Raw genomic sequence first — 10,067 nt, 5'->3', positions numbered from 1 at the left:
TTTCCTTTCAAATGAAAGAGACTCGACTCATGCACATTTATATTATGTAGGTATTTAAACGTCTCTATCATATCTCCCCTCTCCCGCCTTTCCTCCAAAGGGGGAATGGGGTAAGAAAGAGTGGCTCTCAGAATTCAGAAAACACTAGAAATGATTTCTGAGCATGCACACACAGCCAACCCTAAGTTTCTTTTACAGCGTGAACCCCTTAGGGTGTTTATATTTTAGCACAATTTGATAGTATTACCCCACTATAAAATTCACATTTATAGCAATACCATGCCACAGAATGTGCATTAATTGTGATAGCAAACCATAACAACATTAATAACAGCTAATAAACTATAGATCATGCTCCAGTAATTATCCAATAATGCACATTAACAGCACTTGTGATCTATAGAGTACTTTTTTTTTAAAATTTTGAATTTCAGAGAATTCTCCGTCCACCAAAAAGGCTGGCGGTGAATTAAAAAAAAAAAAAAAAAAAAAGATACACAAGAGAAATTAATCAAAAAACAAACTTGTACATTATGGGCTCCTTTTACGAAGGTGCGCTAGGGTTTTTAGCACAAGCACAAAATTACCGTGCAAAAATCTACCGCCTCCTAAAAAGGAGGCGGTAGTGGCTAGCGCACTCGGGAATTTAACATGCGCTATTGCGCGTGTTAAGGCCCTAGCACACCTTTGTAAAAGGAGCCCTATGTGTGATAGTTTCCTCTAGTATATAATAGTGCAATGTAGAGTATTATAATAATAGTAGTTCATGTGATAAACTGTATATTAATAATGAGAGGGATCCCTAAATTGAGTATTAGTAGCACTAGAATACAGTAAACTGTTCACTAACAGGCAGCATACTCCAGAGTCTCTAATAATAGCACAGATATTTATATTAATAGCACCACCATAGAACGTGCATTAACAGTGATAGTGCACTATGCAATAACTATAAATAGTACTGTCAGACCACAGAGAAAGCAATAATAATAACATATGAGGTACACTGCTAGCAATAGCACACCAGAGACTGCTTAAATAAAGTTATTATTATTATTATTATTATTATTAATAGCATGGTGAAATTTAGAGTGTGCATTGTTAGTGACAACACACTATATAGACTGCACACTCAGAAAGACTGCAACATTAATAGCACTTGTAACTTGATATAAACAAACTGACAAGCAGCTAATAAATGTGTTTACCAAGACCTTAAACACTCGGGACACTACTTGAACTGATTTTGTGTCTTTACTGGGGTGACGTATTCATCATCGGTCTGGTTTAATTTAATTTTATTTTTTTAATGCAGACTATGATACCGTATTGTATCTATATGGTGCTGTACATAATAATAAATAATTTAGAAGAGCACTTAGCTTGTGTCCCGGGTGTTTGAGGTCTTGGTAAACACATTTATTAGCTGCTTGTCAGTTTGTTTATATCAAGTTACATGAGGCATGATTAGTTGAACACGTTATTTTTCCACTGATCTCTTAACATTAGTAACACTGCTATACAGGGCAGGATTTACCAATAGGCCAAGTAGGCATGTGCCTAGGGCCCGAAATGGTCAGGGGGGCCCGATGAAGGAGGGCATCAACATTGTTTTTTCCAAACGGCGATGGGCCCCTCCAGCATCGATCGGCAACACAGACCCCCCCCCCAATCGGCAATGCAGCCCCCCCATCGATGGAAAGTAAGACATGCAAGCAACGCGGGTATGAAAGGCAACGGGAACTGTAATTGTGCAAGCGGTGCTGCTTGCCCAAAGCTTCCCTCTGACGCAGCTTCCTGTTTCCGCCTGGGTGCATGGTGGGGTGGGGCAGGGCGGGGCAGGGGGCTCAGTGTACTTGTGTGCCTAGGGGCCCTCAATGAATTAATCCTGCCCTGCTGCTATAGAATAAAATATGACTGGGCCTTAAGAATGGGGGGTATGAATAGCAATCGCACACCGTAGCATGCACACTGATAGAGATGGTGCTACCTCTAATGCACCTTGAGATGGTTCTTTTATAAAGCTTTTTATGAAGCCTGTTTTGGACATAGAAAAGGGATTTTCTAAAATTGCGTACCTGCACACAGGGAAAGTGTACACCTGCATTTATAAAAGCAGCATGTGGATATTCCTGGGGTTGTAGTTTGTGTGGAACAATGTGTGTGCATATTTTACTAAACAGGTGTGAACACAGATAGAAGATATGCACACTGTTACATCTTTTTCTGGGCAAGTGTAAATTTGTGCATCAGGATTTGTGCACTATTGGGGTGGGGTCTGGGGCTCTATATTAGAAAGATGCATAAGTGTTTCTGTTGCCGTTATAAAATAGGTGGCTTTTTGGACCTCCTCTTATAAAATCAAACTCTAAATACAGCAATGCCCAATAATGCAATAATTCTTTATGCATTAATAGCAATAGTGTACCAGTGTGCAATAAGAGACTGCTTCATCACACATGCAAAAGTGACAGCAAACCATAAAGCAGAGATCTTTGATATTTTTCAACTGGGAACCAATGTGTCAACAAAAACCTTCAGTGTGAGAGCCAAGACCATCACCAGACAATGTTCTATTTTTATGGCCCTTCCTTGTGAAATACTATCTTGTTATTTTTACAGTTAAAGACATCTTTGCTTCAAGTTCCTAGATCACGATTACCAGTTCATTTGCGATGTAATTCCATTTTGAGTCATCTGAGGTTGGTTTGGAATAAGTAATGGAGATTTTGTCCCTGGTACGACTTCTAGGATTTTTCGAAGTTGGGCGATACGGGGTGTTCATTATATTGCACAAGTTTTGAATAGGGTAGGGAAAATTGAGAGTTTCCCTAACTTATCTCTCACAGTGAGTGGAGGACTCGGGGCTTTATATGGTTACATACAATTGGCACATTATATGAGTCATTTATGGAGGTTGGGGCTTTCTTATGGAGTTCGTGACAGGATTCATGCTTTTTTTAAATCAGAGTGAGGATCTTCAAATTTCGGTATCTGTTTTACATCAGTGGTGGTGGCAATTGCTTCCTCCAAGAACATATGATGGGCTTTTGCAAAAATGGAATGCAGAGTTGGAGACTCAAATTTCACTTATTGATTTTAGCCAAGCACCTCATCGTTTACCTAAAATTCTCACGGGTTCTATATGGAGGGAGTGTACATATAGAATATTACATAAGGCCTATTTCACGCAAGTACAAGCTTTTTATGCGGGCTTAGTGCCTTCTCTAACTTGTATTAAAAGTGCTCAAGATCTCAACACATTTTCAAATGCTTTTGGGCACTGTCCTTTCATTAAGTCTTTCTGGTCTGCCATACTATCATATTTAGGTTCTTTGTGGGATAGAAAAGTAATAGGATCCCCAAGGGGTTGATATTTGGAGAAGAAGCTGCATGCGGGGTATATGGTAAGGGACGTAGCCTTTTATTTCAGAAGGCTTGCGTGGTGGGGTATAAGTATATTCTGCAATATTGGTTACAGACAGAATCTCCAAACCTTTGGCACTGGAGGAATCAATTTCATCGTGTACATTTGTTTGAGGTTTGGGAGGTTCGTCGCTCTCCCAGGCGGACTCGTGTTTTTATGCAAATTTGGGATCCCTACATTCAAAAACTTTCACCTAGAGCTCGGAGTTTGATTCTTAATGATTTAAGTTGAATTTTTTTTTCTTCTGTTGCCTTCATTGTTTCCAAGTCACCTTCCATCCTGGGGGGGAGGTGTTGGGATGGTGGGAGGGGGGGAGATAGGGTATATTAAAATAAAAAATTTTGAAGAAATGATAATTAATAGATTGTATTGAATGGTTTACATAGTATGATTGTTTTTGTTAATATTGTATACTTAGGTATATTCTTTTGATGTATACTTTATTCCTTCAATAAAAACAGTTTCAACATAAAGACATCTTTATCTCTTAAGAAACAACTGAAAGGTTTTGTGTATAAAGATGCTCTTGGAACCTAGTCCTTTTATTTCCAGTATCACCCTTTTCGCTGGCTCCGGATATCATCGTACTCCACTCTCATCCCCTCTCCTTCTCCAGCATTTAATCTTCTCCTATAATATCTCTGGAGGCTTGCTTATGGTGACTCCTTTTGAACAGCCATTTTATTTTCTTGCAACAACAATAGCTTGCAGTAAATTTGAACTTTGTGGTGTTTTCTCAGTCTTGTGAAAATAGAGTTGGATTTGGGGCAGTACATAGCTGTTCACCAAGAGCTGTGTGGTGCAGGTATTAGATGAAATTATTGCTATAGAGGTATGCCAGCAGCAAGTCTGAGGAAAGGAGAAGGAGAGAATAGATACTGGGGAAAGAGACAGGAGACAAGAGATAATAGGGACCTCTAATGGTCCCTGGCCTTGCAATGAAGAACATTGATATACAGTGGAATGTACAAGGTACAGGAATGTTTATTAAAAGTCTATACAAAATTGTAATCCAAAGAAATGGCTCTCATATACATGGAGTACGGACCCAACATGGTCCGTGTTTCGGGGAAACACTCCTTCCTCAGGGGTCCGAGATATCCTATGTATCACATATAGACAACAACGTACGGAGAACAACATTGTTGTATAAAATCATAAAAATTTGTGAGTCGAAGGCAAAACTTCTTCCGGGCTAACGCACAGATTTTATACAACAATGTTCTCCATATGACTCTCTATATGTGATACATAGGATATCTTGGACCCCTGAGGAAGGAGTGTTTCTCCAAAACACAGACTGTGTTAGGTCCGCACTCCATGTATATGAGAGCCATTTCTTTGAATTACAATTTTGTATAGACTTTTAATAAACATTCCTGTACCTTGTACATGCCACTCTACAGTCCTTTTTTGGTTTTTGGTACTCGCCTTTTACTATAGACCCGTTGGATTTTTCTTTGTTTTGAACATTGATATAGAGCAGTGTTTCTCAGCTTGGTCCTGGAGTACCCCTTTGCCAGTCAGATTTTCAAAAGATATCCCCAATGAATATGCATGAGAGAAATTAGCATATAATGGAGGCAGTGTATGCAAATCAAGTTTATGCAAATTCAATGTGGATATCCTGAAAACCTGACTGGCAAGGGGGTACTCCAGGACCGAGTTGAGAAACACTGATATAGAGTATACTTTTAATAGAGAGACTGCACTGTAGAGACAGATTAAGAAGAAGAGTAGTGTATCATATAGTGAGCATCAATAGAGATAGCACAAAACATATTAACAGAGGGCCCTAGCCAGCAGTAAGGTTTTCCAGTTACAGCACGTCAGCTGCATAGCAACTTCAAAAGTTCTGCATTAGCTTTTGGAGGCGTTCCCAGCATCTTCCCATATGGTTAATGCAGAGACAATACACTCGACCCCAGATTTTATATATGGCACCTAGATTTACGAGCCAAAATCTGAGTGCGCTTCCAAGATTCACACTTACATTAATTGGCTGACAAGACCAATAATGTCAGTAACTTGGTGCTAATTTGCCAATATAATTTGGGTGGGCATCTGGCTGTATGCTATTCGATAAGACATGGTGCCTACCTCTAATATTTCTCTGAACCAGATTTCACCCATCTTCTCTATGGCTTTGTCCTCTTCCGCATGGACTACTGCAATGTATTACATAGAAACATGAAGGCAGATAAAGGGCAAATGGCCCATCCAGTCTGCCCATCCGCAGTAACCATTATTTCTTCTTCTCTCTAAGAGATCCCACGTGCCTATCCCAGGCTTTCTTGAAATCAGATACAGTCTCTGTTTCCACCACCTCTTCCGGGAGACTGTTCCATGTATCTACCACCCTTTCTGTAAAAAAGTATTTCCTTGGATTACTCCTGAGCCTATCACCTTTTAACTTCATCCTATGCCCTCTCATTGCAGAGTTTCCTTTCAAATGAAAGAGACTCGACTCATGCGCATTTATGCCATGTAGGTATTTAAACGTCTCTATCATATCTCCCCTCTCCAGCCTTTCCTCCAGAGTATACATATTGTTCAACGGACTGAAAGCAGAAAATCTTAAGTGTCTCCAATACAGAGTTGCGCGGGGACAGAAATCCCACCCATCTCCGCCCGTCCCCACCAGGATTCTCTCTGTCCCCACCCGTTCCCGTCAGGATCCTCTCCGTCTCCACCCAACCCCGCAAGGAATTACCTCCATCCCCGCCCGTCCCCATAAAAAGCAGCAATTACTTCTGACAGGATCATCAATTCCACAGTTTCTTTTGTGTTTGCGCTGCTGTTTTCCTTGTGGAATCTCTTTGGTGGAACCCTTTTTTTGTTTTCTGTTCAGGTAATTAACTTATAAACCCCCTCTTTTACTAAGGCTGACGTGTCCATTATATTATATGGATGAACCCTGCTTCCAAAGCTTTCCATCTCCGTGGGAGTCCCGTTGGCTAGAGGGGGTTCCCCGTGGGAGTCCTGTGGGCCAGAGGGGGGTCCTCGTGGGAATCCCATGGGTTATGGGGGATTCCTGCGGGACTCCCGCGGGACTCCCGCGATCCCCGTTCCCGTGCAGATCTCTAGTCTCCAATGTGTTCAAAATGCAGCAATTAAACTACTGAAGAACCTTCGCACCCACGATTCACTATCCCAAGCACTAGCGTCAGCCCACTGGCTACCCATAGCCAAACACTGCATATTCAAAGGCTTAGTTCTTGCTTTCAAGTCCTTACACATCAGGGTGCCCAGCTACATATCAGCCAAACTCCCACTTTACGTGTCAAACAGATCCATCCGCTCCCAGGAGGAAGCACGTCTCCAACTACCCCCTGGTCGGAGCCTCCAACAAAAAAGTGCCAGACGAAAGTCATGCTCTCACTTCTTACCAAAGTACTGGAATCAACTACCTCCTGACATCAGATCTCTTGATGGGCTTCTGAGATTCAGAAAAGCAATAAAAACCTAGCTCTTCACCTGAGTTTTCGGGATAAACTAGCACAAAAACAGTAACTCCCAAACCACTGTATTCCTCATATATGTTCAACTGACATGTTCAACTGTGCATGCTTCTTGCCTCTACTAATCCAGAACAATTGAACTAGACGTATTTCACTGTCTTAGTCTCCTGTGCCTTGTGGGAGTGTGTGGCGCAGCGGTTAGAGCTACAGCCTCAGCACCCTGAGGTTGTGAGTTCAAATCCCTCACTGCTCCTTGTGACCCTGGGCAAGTCACTTAATCCCCCCTTTGCCCCAGGTATACTAGAGCGGGACAGATAGGGAAATGTGATAAAGTAGCTGAATGTAAAACCACTTAGGGTATTAAAAAATTGTTTGTTAATTAATATGTATGTTATCGTGTTACCCGTTCTGAGCTTTCTGGGGGGGAAGGGATGAGATAAATAAATTATAACGCAAAGTTCAAGAGGGGCATGGCCTTGGAAGGGACATGGGTATGTCAGGGACATTTCAAAAGGTGACCTGCATACTTACAGAATACTGGGCTCTAGCATTTGCACCAGTTTTCAACAGCCTGGCATCAAAAGTTAAGTACATGAATTGGCTCTAGGCATTTTCTACAAGTGGTGTCCATCCTTTATAGAACCATGCTTAGTGTGAAATTTTTCAGCGCTGATTTTTGAGCACCATTTATAGATCCCCCCCCCCACACTGTACATTAACTGTTGTACAGATAATATATGCAGTTAACACCACTTACTGAGGTACCATTACCTGCTCCACATCATCTGCCCTATTAACAATTACAGTAAATTACAGAAGGTGTGAATTTAAAGTACAGTCCCAGCCCATTCTGCATTAGAAAGTTAACATAGAAATTAGCTCACACTGTCAAACCTCCACGCCGTTACTCTACCTTAACCACAGCACATTTCAATAAATAGTGTACCACACAGAACAGAACAATCTTATATCTCAGACTGTTTTTCTCATGTTATGTCTATGGGAAGAATATTTAGCAATTGGCCTTTACTATCGACCCCCAGGACAGACGGAGGAGACAGACTCAGAAATGATAGAGGAAATTAAACAAGAAAGTAAGACAAGTAATGTAATAATCATGGGAGACTTCAATTTCCCGGGGATAGACTGGAACCTGGGAACTTCAAACCACGGCAAGGAGGCCAAGTTCCTGGAAGAGCTAGGGGACTGCTTCCTGGAACAAATGATGGGATAGCTGACGAGAGGAAACGCCACCTTGGACTTGGTCATAAATGGCATTATGGGACCGACAAAAGAAGAAGAAAGTTATAATGCCACTTTATAAAGCGATGGTCAAACCACACTTGGAATACTGTGTCCAACATTGGTCTCCCAACCTATAGAAGGATATAAAACTGCTGGAGAGGGGTGCAGAGACGAGCAACGAAGCTAATAAAAGGTATGGAGAACTTGGAAAACGAGGAACGACTTAAGAGACTGGGATTGTTCTCCCTTGAGAAAAGGAGACTGCGAGGGGATATGATCGAGACTTTCAAAATACTGAAAGGAATCGACAAAATAGAGCAGGAAAAAAAATTATTTATAATGTCCAATGTGACACAGACAAGAGGACATGGCCTGAAGCTAAGGGGGGACAAGTCCAGGACAAATATCAGGAAGTTCTGCTTCACACAATGAGTGGGGGACACCTGGAATGCTCTCCCATAGGAGGTTATTGCAGAATCCATTGTTCTAGGATTTAAAAGCAAACTAGATGCACATCTCCTTACGAGAGGCTTAGAGGGATATGGGTGACTAAAATTACGTCAGGTGTACACCTGGCTGGGCCTCCGCATGTGCGGATCACCAGACTTGATGGACCGAAGGTCTGATCCGGAGATGGCAGTTCTTATGTTCTTATGGGTCTCAGAATGAGCAATAATAATAGCACACCATCAATGTGCATGATAAACAATATTTATTTATTTATTCAATTCAATTTTTATCCCATCCTCCCGGGAGCTCAGAACGGGTTACAAGCCAACATTCACAGTATGTTACATTGGACAGTACATACCATACAATACAGTAGCATAATGACAATAGTGTGCATTAATAGCAGTGGTGTAGTTTATACTGTACATTACTAGAAACAGCAGATTTTTTATATGTTTCATCAGCCAACCAATCCACACTTAAAGAGAAAGTAACATGTTCTGGTAATATAAAAGGTATGTAGTTTGAAGTGAAGAAAGTCAGAACTCGATATACAGTCTAGTCCATAATCAAATTAAATGATGGAGAAATCCACATAGATTATAAGGAAGAAAACAAACAAAAAACAGGACATATGAGAAACAAACAGTTCCTGGAGTCGAGGAGAATCAGCTGGCAACATTATCTTCATACACAAAGGTGATAATGAATGCTCTTACAGCTCCATTTTCCTCATAATGAACTTCCAGTTCTTCCTCTCATATCTGATCAGACCTCCAATTCTTGTACCCATTTCCCACTCAACAGAAGTTAGTAAAGCTACTAACCCAGACAGGGGTAACTCTGGTCCTCGAGGGCCGGAATCCAATCAGGTTTTCCTCAATGAATATGCATGAGATCTATTTGCTTGCACTGCTTTCATTGGGGAAATCCTGAAAACCCGATTGGATTCTAGCCCTTGAGGACCGGAGTTGCCCATGTCTGTACTAACCAAAAGAGTAACAATTTAATTCAGGGGTCTCCAAAGTCCCTCCTTGAGGGCCGAATCCAGTCGGGTTTTCAGGATTTCCTCAATGAATATGCATTGAAAGCAGTGCATGCACATAGATCTAATGCATATTCATTGGGGAAATCCTGAAAAACCGACTGGATTCGGCCCTCAAGGAGGGACTTTGGAGACCCCTGATTTAATTAGTACCAGGTACCACAGTATTCTCCAATCCTTCATCAAGTATGAGCTTCTTATAAGATAGGAATATACAGTATGATATAGGGACAGTGCTATTGAGATGAAACCAGGAGCAGAGGTCTTTGGGGAGGGTGAGAGGAGAGGACTTAGAGAGGAGATTGGGAGTAAAGATGGAGGGGTAGGAAGGGGGAGAAGTTAGGAGGGAGAGAGAGAAGAGATTGGGAGTAAAGGTCTTTATTGGGGGTGGGGAAGAGAAATCTAGGAGGGTGTAGATGAAAACATAGTAGATGATGGC

Source organism: Geotrypetes seraphini, chromosome 5 (assembly GCF_902459505.1).
Source record: "Geotrypetes seraphini chromosome 5, aGeoSer1.1, whole genome shotgun sequence".
NCBI lineage: Eukaryota > Metazoa > Chordata > Amphibia > Gymnophiona > Dermophiidae > Geotrypetes > Geotrypetes seraphini.
This window is presented reverse-complemented; position numbering follows the sequence as displayed.